Raw genomic sequence first — 21625 nt, forward strand, 5'->3', positions numbered from 1 at the left:
GTGCTGTTTCGCCAGTGTTCTCACATTTTGGTGTCCAAGCTCTGGCTCTAGCATCAGTGTTCTAAACAAGGATACCACTAGGCAGCCCAATCTCATTCTCTTCCTGGATTTTCAAGAGGGACACTTGTGAATCACAGTCCTCGGTAGGGCTAGTACATCCAGCATGACTGGTCTAGCTGCAGCTGGGCAGCCCAATGCCACTCATCTTCACTGTGAAAGTGCTCTGCAAGAGGTCTCTGATACCAGCTCTAGCATGATGCAGGAATCCTAGAAAGATGGTATAGTCTGGTGATGTCATGAGGAGAGGTATTCCTTGAACTCTGGTGCTGAGGAATGATATCTTAGCTCCAATGCCTGATATCTCCAGAAGAATTCTGAAAATTCGGAAAGGGCATATGCCATTCTTGTTAGTGGTGCAAGTACTTTCATTGGTGCAAATACAAATACTGATTGCTCTCTCAGCACCGTTCCTTTAGCAGAAGACTTAGGCACCTTATTCCTGGAGGAACATCATCTTTCTGTGATTCACTGGTGCATATGCCGGGTCTTCGAGCTGTAAATGGGCTCTGCTTAGCCCCTTTTTTCAGTTTTGCCCGGTGCATGCTTTGTTACGATTCATAGCATTGAAGTCCTGGGAGGAAGTGGGAGAATTCGGGCTAGGGCATAAATCAGCAGATTTATAGCACTCTGAAAGTTCTGGGAGGTTGGGGAAGGAGTAGAAAGTGCAGGACTCCAGAGTCCAGTGCGTCGAGTTGCATGGGGAAGGGTGGCAGACTAGGGGTCTGCAGGCCACAGGATGTCCACCTTTGGAGGTTGATGTCCCTTCTGGGTGTAAGGTGACCCATAATATTGCTCAAGTGGATCTAGGTTTAGCTACATGTCGGACTTGAAGCACTTAAGATTTATACATATAGCACTTGTGACATATGGCTCTTCCCCAGACAAAAAACAGGTATTGGTTATATCTCTTCACAAGGGGTAAGAGTCCACTGTAAGTCAAGCAGGGCTTAAAAACTTTACATTTTGAGTTTGCTGTGTCAGCTGACAAGAAGTATCTTTGTTTTGACTGCTGGAAAAAATCTAAATCAGAAAACTGATTGGAGACAAAGGAAGAAGAAATGTTTCTTCACCAAATTATGTCTAAAAGATGAATTTTAAAATAGTGAATCAGACACTCATCAGGTTCTATGTCACTCCCTGTGATGGGGTGGACAAGGCTCTGAACTCACTTGCCGGAGGCCCTATAGTTCTGCCTCATACAAGCCCAGAAAAAAAGGACACAGACAAGTCCCTCAGGAGGCTAGAGTGGCTGTAGAGGAAGTGGCCAATCAGGGGCCAGAAGGCCCTACGAAAAGAGCTACAGGACTAGAGTCAGCTCAGTATCTCTGAAGCCCTGAAGTGGTGAAGAATGAGTGGCTGGCTGGCTAAGGGAGTAGCAGCACATGGGGAACTCTATGGAGAGCTAATGTGAGATTATGATTAACTGAGATAAAGCCCTGAGCTAGGGGCAAGAAATTATCTCCCGGAGAAGAGGCCCTGGAGGACCACTCTCTTCTGAGTGGAGAAACAAACGTAAAGACTTACAGACACTCTACAGAGGGCACTGGGATGGCCCCTGTCAGAGATATACGCCAGAAGGTGTTTGTGATACACAGGGTGTGACTCAGCCGGAGGGCTGAGTTGCCGGAGAGACCTTCAGCGTTGACAAAGATACAGAGTGTAGGACTCCACACCTGGCCAGACATGGATGCTTAAGTGAGGTGAGTGGCACACAATTACACTCCCATAAGAAGTAAAAGGGAACTGAAGGAGGGCCACGGTTGCTCTACTCTGTCAGGATGGGTAACCAAAACTAGTGAGTGGGCCATATGAGTGGCCCTTCTCCATCTCAGCAGATAGGGTTGCCAGGTGTCCAGTTTTTACCCAGTCTGTTTTTTCTGGCCCCTGTCCAGTAAAAACCCAGAAAATACCAGACATGTAAAATGTTCGGTATTTTCTGTTTCTCAGACAGAAGGCTGGCAGGGACAATCTTCTCTTGCCGCATCTGATGTGTGTGTGTGTGGGGGGGGGGGGGGGGGGGGAGAGTGAGGAGCGTAGGGATTCTTAAAGGCACAGCAACTTTTTTTTTTTTTTTTTGCTCAGTGAAGTTTGGTCCCCTGGGTTGTGGAGCTTTTTGGGGGGGAGGGGGGCCATGTTCAGGATTTTTGGTGAAAGCATCTGGCAAGCCTATCAGTAGACCACAGTACTGAAATGAGGTATGTGCATTAGCCATGACCAGCATGCATCTCACACATGCTCTTGCTTTAAAGGGCTGTCATCTTTCATTTTGCCAGGATCTGCCCTGCCCCAACCCAAACCCTTTACTCTACCCCCTGCCCAGCCTCTTCCCTGACACCTCTCCTGAACATGCCCCATCCCTTCTCTCCTCCCCCCCAGCACTTCCAGAGCACTGTCAATCGGCTCATTTGCACCCTGTCCCCACCCTCCCAGAGCCTGAATGCTGCAGATCAGCTCATTGCAGTTTTCACGCTCTGGGAAGGAATGAGAGAGGGGAAGGAGTCAATCAGCCAATTCACAGTGCTCCAGAATGCTAGGAGGAAGAGTAGGTAAGTGTGGGGCCACCAGAATGTGAGGGGCATGGGGAAGCAAATGGGGGTGTGCAGGCCGCACACAGAACTCCTATGGGCCACTGGTCGCCCACCACTGCTTTATGTCCTCACATAGACGAACAAAGATGCACAGAAAGCATGCATACCACTGATTGACACTACTATTCAAAAAAGCCCTGATCTCATACAAGAGATGCATGCAGACTTGCAGTTGAATCCATACTGATACATACCTGTTGAAAGAACATCTCTTCCAGAGCCTGATGTGCCAATGGCTTTTCCCTGCGTAAGGGTAATTCTTCCTTGGCGGCTGGCGCCACCATTTTTACAGACTTGTATTTCAGAGTAACATATAGACTACACAGCAGGGGCCAGCACTGGTTTCAAGAACAGTAATTTTGAGTTGGCCCACTTGAAGATGATAATATAGCCATGTATCTTTGTACAGTATTATGTATATTTCACTGAGCAACAGGGAACAACATTCTTTCCCACCAAAAGTATTACACTAGTTGATGCTAAAGGTGGTCCACGATTGGTTGCAACAATGCAACCTTTAATGTACACAGTTCAAAGATTTTTTTTTAAACTGACAATGGTGATAAGAAAGCATTAACTCTGACTCCGTTAGCAGCTTAAAACCCATGCTGCTGCATCATTACTGGGTCTTTTGGGATTACGTGGGAGTACTTTTAAAAAAAAAAAACATGGGACATCAGAAGGCAGGCAGCAGCATTGAGTACACTACAGGGAAGCACTGCAATAGTTAAGAGTGATGAAGGCATAAATGAAGAATTCAAAGGTGTAACTGAGTCAGAGCAATATGTATTACCAATATTAGGAGAAAGCAATGACCAATATCTAAAATAATCTCCAATCTGTCCTAGGGATGTTAAAATAGCAGTTAGTAAGCTAACTGAGTAGTCGATGGAATTTCCATTGACTACCTGATTAGTCGATAAGGAGATTTGCTGTGGCTTTGCTTTTTAAATGTAGTAAGAGATGCCGCCATTTAAAAAGCAGAGGCACGGCATCTGCGACCTGGAACAAGGCAGGACTGCTCAGTCCCAGCTTGTTCTGGGTCCCTTGCTGCACCTCTGCCTCCCCTGCTTCCCCATGGAGATGATGCTGGAGGGCACTGACTGGCCTTTAGTGTGATTTTTTCCACTCTGTGACCATAACACTGGATAGATATTTATTCAACTTTGATTTTGTATTTGGCAATGCATAAAACAAAGATATGGTCTGTGCCCAGTACTAGCGATTTATAAGGTTAATCTTTTTAAGGTTAATCTTTACTGATATCAGAAAAAGAGGAATTTAAAAGTAAAAATGTTGATTTGAAAACAGTTTGGTATCAATGGATATACTCTGAGGCAGCAAAATTATGGTTAATGCTCGAATATGAAAGAATGGCAAACATATCCCTTGTTTAAACTAACTCTTTGCACTTTAATAGGATAATAACTGGATTTTTACCAAGGTAGGTCTGCACTGGTAGGCTCCAATAAAGAAAGCAATACCACAGAATCATAGAACACTAGAACTGGAAGGGACCTTCAGAGGTCATCAAGCCCAGTCCCCTGCCCTCATGGCAGGACCCAGTACCATCTAGACCATGCCTGATAGATGTCTATTTAACCTGCTCTTAAATATCTTCAGATGCAGATTCCACAACGACCCTAGGCAACTTATTCCAGTGTTTAAACCACCCGGACAGGAAGTTTTTTCTAATGTCCAACCTAAACCTTCCTTGCTGCAGTTTGAGCCCATTGCTTCTCGTCCTATCCTCAGATGCCAATGAGAACAATTTTTCTCCCTCCTTCTTGTGACACCCTTTCAGATACCTGAAAACTGCTATCATGTCCCTTCTCAGTCTTCTTCTTTCCAAACTAAGCAAGCACAGTTCTTTCAGTCTTCCTTCCTAGGTCATGTTCTCTAGACTGTTAATCATTCTTGTTGCTCTTCTCTGGACCTTCTCCAATTTCTCCACACCTTTCTTGAAATGTGGTGCCCAGAACTGGACACAATACTCCAACTGAGGCCTGATCAGTGGAGAGTAGAGCGGAAGAATGACTTCTCGTGTCTTGCTCACAACGCTCCTGTTAATGCATCCCAGAATGATGTTTGCTTTTTTTTGCAACAGCCTCACATGGTTGGTTCATATTTAGCTTGTGATCCACTATGGCCCCTAGATCCCTTTCTGCTGTACTCCTTTCTAGACAGTCGCTTCCCATTTTGTATGTGTGAAACTGATTGTTCCTTCCTAAGTGGATTGCTTTGCATTTTTCCTTATCCTATTTACCTCAGACCACTTCTCCAGTTTGTCCAGATCATTTTGAATTATGACCCTATCCTCCAAAGCAGTTGCAACCTCTGCCCGATTGGTATCATCTGCAAACTTAATAAGCGTACTCTCTATGCCAATATCTAAATTGTTGAAGAATATTGTCCCAAAACAGACTCCTGTGATATGGATAAAAAGTACTCGAGTATCTCACTCTCAGACAGAATTCCAATTATAAAAGACAGCATAGCATGAAAGAGGGTCTGAAAGAAAGAAGAGATAGATATAAAGGTATGGGCAAGTCTGATTTCCTGAAGTAAGGAAGGCAGCAAGACGACAGTAAGAGGACAGATATAGGAAGGGGTACAGTTACGCATTACCTTGCAAATGGATGATGAGCAGCTTCAACTCAACAGTCAATCTAAGAGAAAGATAAATATATTTGAAAAGGAGAGGAAGACAACTAGATGCATTTGATCAGAGTGGCAAATAAAGATGAGTGATGGCTAGAATAGAGTGCACTGTTTATTCCTGAGGGAATTCTGCTCCAAAAAAAAATAAAAATTCTCTCTCAGTATTTTAAATTTGCTAAATTATGCATATTGTATCAACAAATAAATGGGGACCCTCCAGCTCGGCAGTGAGGAGCATAGACCACTGGCTGCATGGGTATCAGAAATTATACCATTCCCTCTGGCCTCTCAAGATATGAACTTAGTGAAGCTGCACCCAACACTGACAGTGTGCAAGGACCATGCCTGCTCCAACTCCCCCTCTCCCGCAGACTCAGTGTGGAGTGGGAGAGAGCGTATAGTAGGGCTGTTAAGAAGCATGTAATTCGTTAGTTGTGTAGTCAACAGCAGGGGTTTACGCTGGGAGCCAGCATGAGTTGGGACTGAGCCAGCCTATCAGCCAGCCCATTAAAAAATATATATACAGGCAGTCCCCGGGTTACGTACAAGATAGGGACTGTAGGTTTGTTCTTAAGTTGAATTTGTATGTAAGTCGGAACTGGTACATAACGTAGGGGAAACTCTAGCCAAACATTTCTCCAGAGCTCAGTTTTTTTCTCCCACACCTCACTTCCCTCAGTCCTTTATTCTCAAGCTGAGGTGTCTGCTGAGAAAAGCCGCTCCGTGTCTCCTTGGTCTGCTGCGGGGGGGAGAGGCGCTAGCTTCGCGTCTCCCTAGTCTGCTGGGGGGAAGCAGCTAGTGCGGGGTTGCCTCACCCCGTTTTAAGTAGGGATCCAATGTAAGTCGGATCCATGTAACCCAGGGACTGCCTGTACTCGCAGAACCACAGAGAGGAGGGAGCAGGGGGATGCGTTTAGCCAACAACTTTAACCAATAAGCTCTTATCGGTTAATCGTTTAGTCAGCTACAATATTATATCCCTAGGCCATGGGGCTCAGCAAAGGGGTGGGTACTGATAGACTTAGACTCAGGGGGAGGGGAGCTCAGTGAGGAGGCAAGGGTGTCCTCAATACAAGGGGTTCTAGGTGCAAGGAAAGCTCCAGACACAGGAAAATCAGATTTAGTGAGAATATCTGGTTATGGGGGTCTGGATGCACTGGGATATGGCAAACAGCAAAGCTGAGGAGTAATAAGGATAGAAAGTGAGTAGGAAGGGTGCTAAATTTCCTGCCGTCAGCTGAAGTTTCTGGCACTTGATCTGACTGGCCTTAGCACAGGGATGGGCAATAATTTTTGCCCGGGGACCACTTCAACAATTTCTGTAGTAGCCCGGGGCCACCCCGGAAGGGGCAGAACCTAAACAGGAAGGGGTGGGGGGGCCCTTTAGCCCCCCCCTTCCCACTAGGCACCCATGCCCTGAAAGAGGCTTGGCACACTCCCCCCACCCTTAGGCCAATTAGGCCCTCGGGGCACAGGAGCGCCCATAGCCTTGTCTCTGCCCCCAGCCCTAATTGGCCTTTTTGTCCACTCCTGACCTAGCAGCTCCTTGCAGGAGACACAAAAGTCCTATCTTCCCTCACCCACAACCCAGACTAGCATAAGCCCAGCACAGGGTAGGAACCATTAGCCAGAGCATCGCCAGCCTGTTCCTCCCGCCCCCCAATCGGGTCTGAAGTCATTTCCTTCTCCAGTGTCTGCTCCAGGCACCCAAAACAATGTACCTGCACTGCTGGAGGGACAAATTATTATTCTTGCGGTTTCCCTTTTACTTCCTCAAAAATAATTTTTCTGTGGATAAGCAAAGAAATTGGTGGAGAACTTTAATTCTATGCATATGCAGTTATACAGAAACCCCCCAGGAGTAGAGGTTGCAGTGTTCAGAGAAAGCAATAAAAAAAGCATGCAAGGTAGGAAGAGTTAGATTTCTGAACTATATTATGGAGGGGGAAAATGATAAGATATAACAAACGTTGGGCTGTATGGGAAGAAGACTGGAGAAAAAAATGCCGAAGTGGGTATTCCTAGTGCTGTAGATAGAAACTGAGAAGGCAGAAATCAGTTCCAATCCCCCATGTTAAAAACGAGCTCATGGCAGGATGTCCAGGATAGCATACACAGCTGGACAGAAGGGAAAAGTATTATTTGAATCATAAGCAAGGAATGGTCTGGTAAAGCCATGTTAAATGAATGAGATTATCCAAAGACAAAGATTGCAGGTCCTGGCAAAAATACCAAGCCCAGGAGAGGGGCAAGAACAAGAGCACTAGCCACTGGACTGAGGAGGGGGGGGGGGGGGGGGCAAAACAAGGTATTGTTCCCTGGGTGGGGAGAGACAGGAATCAACACAGCATGCACCAGTCCCAGAGGTAAGAAGTACGGTATCAGGTAGGAACTACCCAGATGTCACTTTCAAGTCTAGAGTTGGCTACATGCTCCCATCGTCCCAGAATCTCAGTAGCTCCCCTTGGTTGCCTTCCTCACCCCTCTTTTCCTCCAGTTCAAAAGAAGCTTTTGCCTTCCACAGCACAACAGGAAATTATACCACAATACAAATAAGCACATGTATACATACACTAGTGAGCTTATAGTGGTACAGCTGTACGAATGCTGCTCTAAGATCATTCATGAAGCATCTCTATGCTCTAAAACCACCTATATGAATGGTAGTAGCTATGTTGACAATTTTTTCCCACATCCCTGAGCGAAATAAGTTACACAGACAAAAGTGATAGTATAAGCAAGGCTTAAGACTTTCTACTCCAGTAAGAACGTAATTGAATTACTAGTGTACTGCTTTATTTAAATTGCACCTTTTCCTAGTTGCACATGCAGCACCTTTATGTACTTCTGCACGTACTGCTGTAAGATCTATATATAGATCTGCAAACCAGGAATAGGTTCTAACTCCAACCCTTCTGCATAATTGCTGTAGGACTGTGGGCAAGTCTCTTGTTCACTCTGCTTCAAGTTTCTTAATCTGAAAATGAGGATAACATCACTTGCTATTATGAGACTAGATTAACTACAGTTTGTAATATTTTTAAGATCCATGTACAAAAAGATGCAATAAAATCATTAAAGTATATGGAAAATCAGAACATTAAAGATGGCATGTGAATCTTAACTGAATTTTGTACAATTAAAAGTCTCAGTTGCCCTGGGTTTCTCTTTTAATAATGTTACCACATAAGTGAAAATAATTAAATCAAGGGTGGAAAAACAAAAATGCAAATTGGAAGAGCTTTTTGTCTATTTGTAATGATCAAAATTTTATTTATGGTATGCTAAAATGTTAAGTTTGCTAGTAATATTTCACAAGTCTTAATTGCCAACTAAAAAACCCAACCAAAATGCTATTTTTAGCCACTGAAAATAACTAAGCTATCTTGAAAATGTAGTGTAACTTCTCTAAATATTCCGTATGTTTACTGAAATTACTTTACATTGAGATATCATTTAATATTCTCTTTTCATAAGATGGGCTCATTTTAAGAGAAAATGGAGGCTATAAAATTTTACATCAAGTCAGCATGTTACAAGCAGCTTTTCTGTGTGTTCTGAATTTGATTAATACAAGCCAAGGTCACTTCCTGAAAGATGCCTACCACTGCAGCTGCAAGCAAACTAGGCTCCTCTGAGCTCTAAGACTGGGGGATGGGAATGGACACTAGATATTTTTAATATCAAGATACATCCCAAAATATACTATATGCAAACTCTATTTGATATGTAAAGGCAAAATAAAGTCAATCAGCATCCCTCATATACAATGAAACAATTCAGTCACACAAACATTAAATAAAAATCTAATTCTGTACAGTAATTGCATGTTCTCATGTGCAAAAATACAATGCCAAAGAGAGACTTTAAAAGGATACATTCTGGTATGTTATAGTGAGACAGACTATGGTTATTTACCTGAGCAATTTTTAAAAATTCTCTTGAAATAAACACAGAATACCAACCACCTTTTTTTTTTATGCAGCTCATAAAGCTCAGAGAGGCTGCCCTTGAATTAATAGCATGCCTCAATTCTTCAAAGACACTGATCCCCGCCCCATCTCCACTGTCATGCTCTAAAACCATTTTTTAAACTCATACTAAATACATTTAGCTAGCAAGGTTCCGTTACAGCGTGGACCAGGCACAAATTCTTTTAAGTTTTGACAAGTATCCAAGGTTACTTACAGGTTTACAAAATCCATTAAAAATCAATTATGCTTGTCCACATATTTATACTATTTTAACAATTTCAAAACACCATACATTTGCTGCACATGAGGTCTGGTGACTGGTGTCAGGATCCTGGTGATCAATGCCTGCAAGTTCAGTAATTTTTAATCCGCAACTCGCCTAGTTGCGGATCTGTGTTCCAGGATGCAGCTCCAAAGATTGGTGGCACAGGTCTTAGGAGTGGAAAGGGCCCACAGTAGGTTGCCTCTTGACTTGCGTGGAGGTATTACTAATGGCTTTAGCCTTGAAATGGGTGACAAGGAGGAGTCCTTGGGGGTGTCTTCCCACAGAATTGGGGGCACCGGAAGGGAGAAGATAGCTTTTGCTACCTACAAGTTTTCTGGGGTGGATGATACTATAAAAATACCACATGACTACAGCACCTTTAGTTGTGGGAGGCAGCTCATACTGCAGACTACATCCTCTTAGCAAGGCTGCTGCCTTCTTGTGCTCTGGGAACTGCAAGATAGATTGTTAGTCTGTGCTTTTTTTAGGTCTTTTGGCTGGCACTGGTGATTGGTAGCAGTACCAACAAGAATTTGGTGCTGGGGAAGTGCTTCTTGATGATGCCAAGGTACTTGATACTGTGTCTGAATGTGTTGACTCTGAGGCGGTGCCAGCACTGACTCCATGAGGCTCACATGTAGTCTAATGGCTTTCTCCCTCTTGGTCCAGGGCTTGAATTAGGGATGAAAGAGTTTAACTGGTTAACCAACAGCTGATGCTTATTTGTTACTGATTAAACTCTGGCTGCTCTCCGAGCACAGGCTACAGTCCTTGCAGTACATGCTGGCTCCTGGTGGAAGCCCCGCTCCTGGGGAACTGGCTGCCATGGTTAATTTTTTTTACATCCGTAGTTGAATCCTTTACAAAAGTGGCACTTTTTGCCAAGGTGGGCCTTGCCCAATGTTTTAGACAACTGTGACAGGGTCAGAACAGAAGGCTATAAGAGAGTAGTGAAGGGGAGATCTGTAAGTCTCAGACTGAGGAGCTCTCTGCCCCAGAGTAACAGGCAGAAGCTGGTTTAGAACCACCCAGAAGAACGCCTGGGGCTAACTGACCTGCCTGCAGAGTCAGTCTAGCCTAGGTCAATTTGGACACTTGGGAGCAATTAAGAAAACCAGTTCCAACTGATTAAAAAAAAAGTAGTGGCCTGCACTGGTAGGGTGTATGCTGCTGGGAGGAAGGAGGAGGAAAGGCCATCACAACTAGGAAAACAAACCGGGGAGAAGAAAGGTGCTGGGAAAAGTGTGGGGAAGTAGCCCACAGGTCTTGGAGATGTATTGTAACACATGTCGGGGATTCACACAAGCAGCTACTATCACAGGGCTAGAACCCAGAGTAGACAGTGGGCCTGGGTTCCCCCAAACACCCACCTCCCCATTTCTACTCAGGGAAAAGGACTGTTCTTCGTTTTACCATACACTAGCCAATGATGAAAAAAGCTCAAACAGAAAATTAAAGCCCTGGGTGTGATGCCTAAATTTGCGGGCTGCTGTGAGCCTCTGAGGCAAACAAATCCATCAGGAAGCGCAGGACCCACCAAGTTTTCATAGGACCTGTGTCACACAACTTAGATGTGGATCACTGATTGGCATGAGTTTCTTACAGCAAACTTCAAGCCTAGGAAACAGGGCATTCCCCGTCCCTGCCTAGATCATTCAGAAGACAATTTGTTAATGCTTACTCACTATAAAGAAATACTTACTATCTAGTTGCTACAACTGTTTAAAACAGAAATGTTTAAAGAACCACTGAATGGGAACTGCTTGATAGAGCAGGAGGACCATTCCAGCACTGATATGGGCAGTAAGAAGGAGCTGAAGGGGGAGGAGGGTACTAGTGCCTCTTATATCAGTATATATGTGTACCTCTCCAGATGGCGCCAGAGCTAGTCCTCTATGGATACCACTGAAGAAAAATTTCCAGCACTGGTGCATGCACAGGAGTGGGCAGCAGCAAGGGGGTGAGAGGAGGGGAGAGAATCAGGTACTGGGCAAGAGAAGGAACATGGGAGAAAACATGAGATTAGGGCACCTACATGGTGCCATTCCTATGTGTGGGAGGGGGTGTGTGAGAAATGCTCTGTGCACTGCAGGGATTGCTTCTCTTCTTCCCCCCTCCCCCCGTCACTCCCTCTGGCCATGAATCTGTTGAAAACCTCACTGTGAATAAGTTACATTCTGGACAGTCCATGAATTCTTACAAATGAGCACTAATCTTTACTTTTCCCAATTTATCCCTTGTGGGAAATCTGTGACCAAAACCTTTAACCGTTGTCAAATACTTACACCATCAATAGTAAAAGAGAACAATGTCTATTCAATTACTTTCAGCTACACTGCTATCTAGAATAAAGATGGCCAAATTGGGTCATCATCAGGGAAGGAGACTATTTGTTTCTCTTTCCATTGTACATTAACAGAATATTTATAAATAATTTCTTGAGATAAAGAACTGTTTCTGGTTTAAAAATTAACCTACTACAGAATAATTATTTACCAAGTATATAGTGTGTTAAAACGGATCAAATTAAGAACACAATCTTAATATAGATACAAGTTTGTTTTGCATAGCTTTCCATTACAGATCTCTCGACCTTGGGGATTAATTAAGAGTCTTTGTATACAGAACATCCAACTTAAATTCAGCATCTTGTTTGCAGGAGCAAGTATAATGCTATTAGAGGAGTTTTACGTACTACATTCCGGGGACAAAATATATATATATATATATGTTAATTACATCAGTGAATTTTAAATTACATATTAAAAACTCAACAAATAGAAATGCCAGTCTGACATAACAGAATTAGCATAAAGATGTAACAATAACCATGATGTGATATTTTATTAATCTAATGGAACTGGATAATACATTAAAGACTATGCAGAAAAGGCAATCATTACTAGTCATAACATAAAATGGGCAAAGATGAGAGATAACTATAGCTCTGTAAATTACTAAGAGGGATATACATATTCTTCCCCATAAGCAGTTATGCCTAAAATTGTGATTTAATTATTTTTTCTCACCCCAAAAAAGTAGTGTCTAGGTATGTATGAAAAGGAAGGCAGTACACAGTCTCTTCTGAGTATTTTCTGGGCTTTTCTATTCCTAGCTGTTTACTACATTTTCCCTGAAACTTAGGCCACAGCTATACTACAAGGCACAACTACATTGTGGCAGCTGTACCATTAAAGTGTACACACTTGCTATGTGAATCCAAGTGTTTTTTCCTGTTGATGTAGTTCATCACATCTGAGTGACAGTAACTAGGCTGATGAAACAAATCTTTTGTGGCGTGAGAGGGGGTTTGACTTAACTGCTGTGATCATGACTTGATGATTTTCATAACCCTAAGCAACATGACATGGTTCAGTACATTTTTAAGTGAGCTTTTACTCAGTAAAAGCTATGTGAAGCAATGTTAGTCTGTACCTTGAAAAACAATTAATAGTCCTGTGGTAAGTTAGAGACTAAACCAAAATATACAGAATCATGAACTTTTGTGGGTAAAGCCCACTTCATCAGATGAATTGGAATGGAAATAAGAGAAACCAAAGATATATGTAACAGAGGAACAAAGTACCTGTCAATTGTAGGACCCATGTTAATAAGACTACGTGGGCTGAACCTGTCCCATACATAGCTTTTGATGTGGAAATGCACTGTCATGTAACATTTGAGACCAGAAGCTTAATATTAAGAATCCTACAATGGATACAGTGTAATAAAAAAATGCTTAAGTAGCTACTACCTGGAAAAATCCATGTAAAAAAAATTGCCATAAAGATAAAACCCCTGGTGATGGTCTTCAAATACTTTCAAACATTATGCTGCCCGTGATTATTAGTACAGAAAACTCATGTCATTTTTAAAAGGATTTAAGGTTATACTGGAAGTAAGACCAACAGGTCAATGGCTGCTGAATGCCATAAAATGGTTCACATCCTTCTTCTAACAAATGCCAGAAATGTTTGTGGCATTTTGTTCTAAGCTCAGTTGCTTCCTTATTTGTAGATAAATTGCTAAGTAGTTACATAATTTTACAACATTAGGAAGCAATGTTATGCATTTTTATAAACTATGCTGGAGAAGTGACAGGATAGAGCTGTTGGATTCTTACACACTGCATCTTTAGTACTATACAAATGGGTCAGCTAAACTGCATTTTAGATTAAACAAAACTCTCAGGTAAGGGAACAGATTTATCAGGTGAAATATATGTTAACACAAATGTTCATGGAAGAATTAGTCACCAGGCATTTTGATAGCTCTATTTTAATTAAGCCTGAGTTTCCCCTTCAAAATTGAAGATTACCATCACATGTTCATATCTAAAATATTTTATGTTTATATAATGGATTTTGGTATTTTGTAGTCATGCTAATCATCAATTTATCATATTGGAATAATTTGACAATTTGCTGAACACATGCAATAACGATTGTGCCCTCGTGTCATTCATAAATGTTTCTCCATGCCACAACAGTTCAAGTACATCAGTGTGGATTACAATTCTGTGACTTTCTAATTTGTTATGAGAGTATTTGTATTCAGCTGATTAAAAACAAACCTATGACTATATGATGCTTTACTAGGAGAATGGTACAATATGCATCTCTGGCCCTGTCAACACAAGGGAATTTTACCCCAAAAAATTTCCACTAATGCTGCTGCTGAACTAGTAGTACAGGTGGGAGCTCTGTTATAGACATAGCTGCAACAGCCTCCAGTCTTTGTTGCATTGTCAGCTAGCCTGCTTTAAATTAGGGCCTTCTACCATTTTTATCACAATGTTAGAGTTTTTTTATTCTAGGGCTCTAAAAAAATTTTTTTTTATTTCCTTGCTAAAACACATGCTATAAATAATAGACTATGCAACTTCTGATGTGAGTGAATGCAGAAGGAAGAAGACAATGGGAAATGTATTAAGACTGACGATTCTTAATTAATGAAAATTACTTATTAAAAAACTTATGAGCTAAGAGTCTCAAGTCTTGTTACAATTTTTGGTATTTTCTAGGAAATAGTTTCTAGTTTTTCCACTCCAACTACTAATCATAATGTGATTAAGCATATTGTATGACTGTTAAGGCAGCCTGGCAGAAAAATCTCTCTAGCTAAACAACAGAAAAGGTGTCAACTAACTACTCCTCTTCTCCACTATACACAGTTTGCCTCACTTTTAAACTTCAAAGAAAGATTGGAATCATTTCAAGTGCTAAGTTCTTGAGAAACTACTGAGTCACAGCATTTAAAAAAAATCCCTTCTATGCTCAAACACTTCACTCAAGTCACAAAATCAATGGGCTGTTCACTAAATATTTTCCAAAACACATTTGATCATTCTGTATACTCTGGAAAAAGACAGAAATTTTCCTTGTCCCTTTATTCTTTGCATTTTCTCATTTTGTTTCACAGCCTGACCTTCCTCTCGACAAACTATGACTTTTTTTTTAAAAACTACTATACTGATCACCTCGCTGGGAGCTTACAGTAAGAAAAGACCAATCATAACACCTGAAACTTATCCTTGTGCAGATGCTTCATGTACTGAGGCTTGGGCCATGCCTTCACTAGCAAGGTTATAGCAGCAGCTATGTAGCTTTAAGATCGCTGATGTGGTTGCTCTATGCCCATGTGAGTGTCAGTTTAATTAAATCACCCCCAACAAGCAGCAGTAGCTATGTCATTGGGAGAGCCATCCACACCAGCACATCTGCCAGTGTAACTAATGTCCCTCAGAAGGGTTTTTTTCCCCCCTCGCACCCAAGTGACGTGAGTCATACCAACAAAAAGTAGCCAAAGACCCATGAGGAGATGTTTAATCTGTTAGATCACTTAGATGTAGAAAGAGTTTGTTTTTATATTCTGGCAATACTTGTATAAAGTGGTGTTTACACTCTGCATTTGAATACTGTATGCTTAATTCACACTAACATTTATATTATCCTGTGATTTTTTTTCTTCCAATAGAGAAAATAAGCAGTGCCCATAGATTTGCGGAAAAGGCTTCTTAAATTTTGAGTCAGTACTCTGGTATGATCAATTAAAAAAACAAAACAAACCTGTGGTGTCTTGCTTTCCCTACCACTCAGAACAGTTCTCCTTTGAAATATCTATTTTGGTATTTCAAAATGCTTATCTGAATGTTCCAGAAATTAAATTTCCCAGACAAGCTCGAAGCTTTTGGACTACTATGTACAGGTGAATTATAAGAGCTGAAAGAGAAACCCCCCAACCCTGAAAAACTATCACCAACTTGCATTTTGGATGATCTCCATACACCCTCGAAAAACTCTAGCAATTCAACTCTTAAATGCACATTGAAGACAATTTGTATTATGGATCTCTTTCAACATTGATATATGTCAGTCTCACCACTTTCCTCTCCTCCTTTGTATTTGCATATATCCATTAATATGAAAATTATTTTTAAATTAGCAAGGCAGTTAAGGTTTCTTGTATATTAAGCTATAGATTATAAATAAGGTTAAGATTGTGTTGTGGTTATTTTTAGTAAAAATCAGGGACAGATCACAGGCAATAAACAAACATTCAGGCTACGTCTACACTGGCCCCTTTTCCGGAAGGGGCATGTAAATTTCAGCAGTCGTCGTAGGGAAATCCGCGGGGGATTTAAATATCCCCCGCGGCATTTAAATAAAAATGTCCGCCGCTTTTTTCCGGCTTTTAAAAAAGCCGGAAAAGAGCGTCTAGACTGGCCCCGATCCTCCGGAAAAAGTGCCCTTTTCCGGAGGCTCTTATTCTTACTTCAAAGTAAGAATAAGAGCCTCCGGAAAAGGGCACTTTTTCCGGAGGATCGGGGCCAGTCTAGACGCTCTTTTCCGGCTTTTTTAAAAGCCGGAAAAAAGCGGCGGACATTTTTATTTAAATGCCGCGGGGGATATTTAAATCCCCCGCGGATTTCCCTACGACGACTGCTGAAATTTACATGCCCCTTCCGGAAAAGGGGCCAGTGTAGACGTAGCCTCACAGAAACCCATGAAGCGCCCCGACTTTTACTAAAAATAACCATGACAAAATGAGACTGACCAGGCGCAGAACCTGAGGACAAATGGGGGAGCAAGGATGAGCACCCAAACCCCACTGCAGAAGAGGGGTGGGATCCTGCAGTGGTTCAGACCTCTAGCCCCTCTTCTCCCACTAGTTGACAGCTCCAGTCCACCACACCATAGCTGTAAAATGTTAGCATTCTTTGAAAGTCATGGAATCCATGACCTCCATGACCTAATCTTACTCTTAATTACAATAGAACAAGCTGTGCTATAGTTAAGATTTGAATTCCACTGTGCTTACAAGGTTGATTAATCCAAGTGCTCTATAATCCACATAATTGTTCAGACCACCTAGAAGTTTGGTGTGTCTCATCAGGGTATAACAGTTAGTGATCAAATTTGGGAACATTTAACTTGGGGACTCCAGAAACAGACTCCTGAAAACAACAAAACTCTAAAGTGATATTTGAAAAAAAAAAAAAAAAATAGGTATACACCCATATGTAGAGACAAACAGATTGCACTGTGCATCTGCAGAACACTCAAGAAGATTGCTAGTCAACCATTATCCACAGGGCCTGCGTGGTTAAGCCATCAAACAAGAGCAACACTCATGCCTTGTCTCTACTAAGCCTCATAATCGAGCTAATCTACATTACTTCAGCATGGCATCTTGTACGTGGTAAGGTCTGTGGAGGGCTGCTCTCCCATCAATGCGATTACTCTTCTCTTCCTGGTGGAATACAACGTTGATAGGAGAGCACTCACAGATTGATTTATTGAGCCTAAGAAGATACAATAAATTGACAGCTGGTGGATCAATCACTGCAGCGTTGATCCCAAGCGTAGTGGAGACAAGCCCTCAAGTAGGGTTGACAGGCATCTGGTTGAAAGGAGACTTGTACAGAATCTGTTCAGATGTACTGATAGAGGTGGAATAGGTCTGGGTCTTCATCTCACATCCAGCCCCTTTTCAGATGGAGCCACCTCCTACCTGCACCTCATGAGCAGGCAGACTCCATCCACATCAAGTGCTGCAAATTCTGTCCCAATCCTGTAGCAGTGGGAAAGCAGTTTGGAGCGTGGGAGAGAACTGGAGGAGATCATGGAATAATGAAAAGGGGGGGAGAATAGCAAGTGACAGGGTGAGGGGAAGAGTCAGCAGACGGTGGGGCAGGTTTTAGAAAAACAATTAGCAAACCTACATCCAGGTGCTATAAACAGAACTTTGGCAAAAATCAGGGTGGAAAAAATATAAGCACGTTGACGGTTCTGTCAAACCCTCTTTGTTTTGTTATTTAGGGAGAAATGTAATCTGAGTCATGAAGAAAATCCAGAAAGTGCTCAAACTATTTTTGAAAATGAAATAAAATGCAGGAAGGAGAAAGGGAATTATGGGCAAAGGTGGATAAATGGGAATATATGTTATGGAGGTCCAAGAAGTCTCGTGATAGAAAAGTAGCCGTGTTAGTCTGGTGTAGCTGAAGCAAAATACAGGACTATGTAGCACTTTAAAGACTAACAAGATGGTTTATTAGATGATGAGCTTTCGTGGGCCAGACCCGCTTCCTCAGATCAAATAGTGGAAGAAAATAGTCACAACCATATATACCAAAGGATACAATTTTTAAAAAATGAACACATATGAAAAGGACAAACCGGATCACTTTCAGAACAGGGCATGGACCTGGGATACAAAGAGGTGGCTAGCAGGCTGAGTGGAGGAGATTACAGGCAAAGGCACCTGTCAAGCCCCACATTTCCCCTGAAGAGAGGGCCCATACTTGCCAATAGTGGGGGATGGACGGTAGAGCGAAGGCAGGGGCTTCAGATGTTACTATGTGAGCATGCTTTCAGTACAAGCCAAGCACCAAGAGGGGGGTACATATCTCTGGTCCCCTCCCATATCTGCTGGGATCTCAGGGACAGCTGAGCCCTCCTCCCTGTCCTTTTGTGTATATGGTACTTGAGATCTAGGAGGGAGGTGACTCAGTTGCAGCAGTTCCCAAAATATGGGCAGATCTAAGGCAGGCACAGTAATTGTGTCAAGGGAGGAGTGAGCTATATGCTTTTTTATTTTATCTTCTTAAAGAGTCTGTCAGTCCAGGGTGCACAATACAGATTAATATTTACAACTCAAGTTACTTAACATGTTTATCTGGCAATCAATTAAGTTGAAGTAAGTTCTATACAAGACTGCACTGCTTCATGACTTCTAACTACACTATTTCTTTCAGACCCTCTTGAAACTAGGTAATTTGTATGATATAATTTTTTAAACAAAGTTTAAAGGAAAAACTGACAAATCTGAGCTGCATAATTAGAAAGAAAGTATGTTATGGCTAATTTTAACTGGCCCATACTACATACTGATCAATATAACTAATTTGACAAATATTCATGTACAACTTTTCAAGAGTATTCAGGATGTCTTTCTAAACCACTGAACTCTTGAATGCTACTATGGATATACCTATACTGAAACAAACAAAAAAAAGCAGTGAGTCTCTGAGCCTGCGTTAACTGACTTGGGCTCATGCTACAGGGCTAAAAATAGCAATGTAGGCATTCCTCCTCAGAGAGATCTCAGAGCTTTGGCTCCAGATGAAATAGGAACATCTAGATTGATATTTTTAGCCCTGTAGAGCAAACCTGAGCCAGTTGATAAGTTCTGAAAATTCATTGTTGTGGTTTACTGCAGTATAGCTATACACTTTATTAATGATATCCAGTGAAGCTAGTCACTAGTACTATTAAACTATCATGCACGTTTTTAAAAGTAATCTTTTCTTGTGTAAGATGTGGATGCGTCTTTCTGCAAATCAAAATTTCAAGAACTCCCCGATTTTTCCTCCTCAAATACACTGCATCTGAAGTAGCATGCATGTAGATATCTCCCATTTAAAACAAAAAAAGTGAAGTAAGCATTTAAACTGCCACACCTCATCTACAATTTAAATCTGTGCACATTTAACAAAAAAAACAAAACAAAACAAAAAAACACATAGATACTGAGAATTCTCTAACATGGAATTAACATTTTAAATCAGCATACAAGTATAACTGTAGCACAAGGGTTTGAAAAAAATCCACCCTCAGACACAGCTATACCAATCTACCACCCTGCCATAGATCGGTCTCCTTGCATCACTTGAGCTGTGCTGGGACCTTTGCAGGAAATCTAAATCAACCCAATGATATGCAAGGACCTTGTGCCAGACTAGGACTGTAGCACAGTATCAGCCCAGTGCACTGCCAAATGAGGCTCATCTAAAGAATCCAGAAATGCTGGTACTGAACAGATCTACCTATAGGACTCAAGGGTAGTCAGCACTAAATTTGGTTACGTTATTTCAACAGTGCCAAGATCTCAGCACAGAATCAGATCATTCTGGGGTTCTGAGCTGATTCAGATTGGCTCAGTGACCTCAGTGTCACTTTGCTAATGCCAGGACATTGGCCACACATTGGGTTCCCTTTGGTTCTGCCTAAAGCCCTTAGCATCGGATTCACCTAGGATATGTCTAGACTACATGCCTCTGTCAACAGAGGCATAAGGGATCGGTCGGCAAAGGCTTTCCTTGCCGACTGATCCCAGTCTTTACTGCCGCTTTGCGCCGACAAACAGATGAGCGGGCACAACACAGTGGCCATTTTTATTCTAATGAAGCGGGGGATATTTAAATCCCCGCTTCATTGACTATATCAGTATGTCTAATTTACATGCCTCTGTCGGCAGAGGCATATAGTCTAGACATACCCTTAGAGAGAAAGTGCCTTAAACTGGACAAAGAGCAAGTTAGGCTAGGAAACATCAAAAGTAAATACTGGACATATACAGAGCCAGACTTAGTTGACAAATCTGAGGAACCTCTCCCTTCAGTAGTAGCATGCAAAGTGGCCCTCCAACACCTATAAGTCATCAAGATGACACAAGTGGTCAATAGGTATGGTTTCTTCTTTATTCTTCTGATCAAAGAAAGTCTGTGCTAACTTGGAAAAAAATAGCTCCAATGAGAGTTGGGGTAGCAAAAAGAAATAGAAAAAAAACAAAGAAAAGTGTAGATGACATGGTACACTACTCAAACTCATTGCACTATAACTTCAACTACTAAAAACAAATCCAAAAGGACAGTTGGGGCAGCTCCCCCTTTTCTGACCTCAAAATTCCACACAAGGAAGAGTGAAGGAACACAGTCCTTACTGGTCACTTGAAATATTCCACACCTTGGTACCAGAGGTACTATGCCCTAGAAGTAGGACTATGTACAAACCATTGAGGGTATGTCTATATAGCAATTAGACACTTGTGGCTGGCACATGCCAGTCCACCGGGACTCAGCCTGGAGCTGGGCTCTGGGACCTTCCCAACTCACAGGTTCCTATGCCCAGGGTTCAGTCTGAACCCAGAAGTCTACACTGAAATGAAACAGCTCCACAGTCCAAGCCCCATGAGTTGTATGTCACAAGGGCCGGCCATTGGCATCTAGCAGCTGTGTAGACATATCTTCAAAGGACGTTAGCTGTCCAGAATGATAATCAGGTTATTTTCTTACCTACACGGAGAAAACACCCCCTGCAGAACTGTTGCATGGTTGAAATGACAAAAGCACCTAAAATGTGGAATACGCATCAATTTGTTTATAGATAAAATTAGAATTAACCAAGCTGCACCCATACCAAAAATACAAGTTTAATTCATAACATGTTTAGAGCATTCTGGCAAAATAAGGCTGTCTTCTTCCAGGACTCCGCTTATGCCTTTCAACTAGTCTATGGCTTACTTCTAATAACTTAAAATAGGGGCTAATGTGGCCAGGGGAGCAGAGGCCGTCTCAAAGTTCTTCCGAGCCCTCTCCAGAAGCATGGGCCTGCCATAGCAGAGAGAGGGACTCCTTCTCCAGACCCATACAGCTTCACTGTAGTTGCCACAGCTAGCAGAAAGGCACCTCTCACCTGGTCTTCAGCTCCAGTGGTGAGAGGGGGGACATGGGGAAGTTCTCTCCAAGCCTGTACCCCCAAAATCCTCATCCCCAGCCACATTGCCAGATCCCGTAC

General features: G+C 42.2%; 1 protein-coding gene across 7 annotated transcripts in view; it reads right to left on the reverse strand.

Moving 5' to 3' along the window:
* NCOA3 (nuclear receptor coactivator 3) overlaps positions 1-21625 on the reverse strand; it is a 191549-nt gene that overhangs the window by 116243 nt on the left and 53681 nt on the right. For 2 of the 7 annotated variants that reach the window (XM_075901555.2, XM_089769691.1), the window contains exon 3: positions 5277-5317. The exons of the other annotated variants lie outside the window; for them this stretch is intronic. The gene's annotated coding sequence lies outside the window, so the exon portion shown is untranslated. The remainder of the gene's footprint in view (positions 1-5276; positions 5318-21625) is intronic. 7 annotated transcript variants of the gene reach the window in all.

The sequence above is a fragment of the Pelodiscus sinensis genome, chromosome 17 (assembly GCF_052426305.1).
Source record: "Pelodiscus sinensis isolate ZL-2025 chromosome 17, ASM5242630v1, whole genome shotgun sequence".
Lineage (NCBI taxonomy): Eukaryota > Metazoa > Chordata > Testudines > Trionychidae > Pelodiscus > Pelodiscus sinensis.